The sequence below is a fragment of the Echinops telfairi genome, unplaced genomic scaffold (assembly GCF_000313985.2).
Source record: "Echinops telfairi isolate 266 unplaced genomic scaffold, ASM31398v2 ScPeMD7_443;HRSCAF=831, whole genome shotgun sequence".
Taxonomy (NCBI): Eukaryota; Metazoa; Chordata; class Mammalia; order Afrosoricida; family Tenrecidae; genus Echinops; species Echinops telfairi.
This window is the reverse complement of record NW_022104341.1, coordinates 26,982,557-26,984,285: the sequence shown is the minus strand read 5'-3', so window position 1 is coordinate 26,984,285 and position 1,729 is coordinate 26,982,557.

The following is a 1,729-nucleotide window of genomic DNA, read 5'->3' as shown; positions in this document are numbered from 1 at the left end:
TGTGAAAGTTGACATTGAAGAAGGAAGACTGAAGAAGGATCATCAGGGTATTTGAACTATGGTGCTGGTGAAGAATATTCAAATTATGGATTGGCAAAATAAACCCCAAAAATCTTCCTTGATTGAAATACAGTCCCTCCTTAGATACAAGGAAGGTGAGACTTTGGAAATGTCAGGAAAGATCAATCCCTGGAAAAGCAGAAAGGAAGCAAAAAAAGAGGAGGGCCCGCGACAAGTTGGATTGACACAGTGGCTGCAACAATAGGCTGAAACATAACAATTGTGAGGATGGCGCTGGACCGGGCAGTGTTTTGTTTTAATGTAAATGGGGTCGCTATGAGTGGGGTCACAACAACAGCTCTCCATGAACTTGATTGAATTACTCTGTGCCAGTCAACAGCAGGACTATATTTGGGGCCAAATAATTCTTTGTTGTAGGGGCCTACCCTGTGTATTGTAGGATGTTTGCCAGCATCCCTGACTCACCCACTAGATGTCAGTTGCATGCCTGAATAGTTAAGAATTGGATCTTGTCTAAGAGACATCTGGGATTTTCCCCATGCTCCTTGAAAGTAATCTGCATTGCACTTGATAAGAGTGTCAGATGGTAATTGTATAGGAGTCTCTGGGTGGTATGAATGTTTTAGGCATTCTACCACTAACCGGAAGATTGGTTGTTTGAACCTACCCAGAGGCGCCTTGGAAGAAGCCTGGTGATCTGTTTTTGAAAGGCACAAGTTCAACTCTGTAATATACGGGGTGGCCTTGAGTCAGAATTGACTCAACTGCAACCAGGTTTTTAGATTTTTATGAACATAAAGTATTTTCTGGAGCCATGAATGGCAAAACACTTAAGTACTCAGCTACTAGCCAAATCCACTCAGATGCATCTTGGGAGAAAGTCCTCGTGGTCCATTTCTGAAAGACTCTAGCCACTGAAAGCCCTATGGAGTGCACCTCTATTCTGCAACACATGAGTGGAGTCAACCTCAAAGCAGGTGGTTTTGAAGTAATGTCTTACGGTTTGAATTACAGTGCTCTGAGTTCTAAAAGTGTTGTATATTTTCCATGTGCTTATTTGTGTGTTGTTTTAGGGTACACTTGCATATATAATTTTTTAATAAAACATTTTATTGGGGGCTCTTACAACTCTTATAATAATCCATACATCAATTGTATCAAGCACATGTGTACATATGTTGCCATCATCATTTTCAAAACATTTTCTTTATACTTGAGCCCTTGGAATCAACTACTCTTTATTCCCTCCCTCCCCCACCCTCCAACCCTCATGACCCCTTGATAAATTATTTTTATTTTCATATCTTACACCATCTGTGTCTCCCTTCACCCACGTTTCTGTTGTTTGTCTCCCGGGAGGCTGGGTGTGGTATACATTGATCATTGTGATCGGTTCCCCTTTCTAACCTTGGCCCCTCACCTTCCCCCTAACCTCATGGTATTGCTATTCCTATTATTGTTCCTAAGGGGTTTATCTGTCCTGGATTCCGGTGTGAAGAGCTCTTATCAGTACCAGTGTACATGCTCTGGTCTAGCTGGATTTTTTTTAAAATAATAATTTTATTAGGGGCTCATACAACTCATCACAATCCGTACATACATCATTTGTGTCCAGCACATTAGTACATATGTTGACTTCATCATTCTCACAACACCTGCTTTCCACTTGAGCCCTTGGTGTCAGCTCCTCATTTTTCCCCCTCCCTCC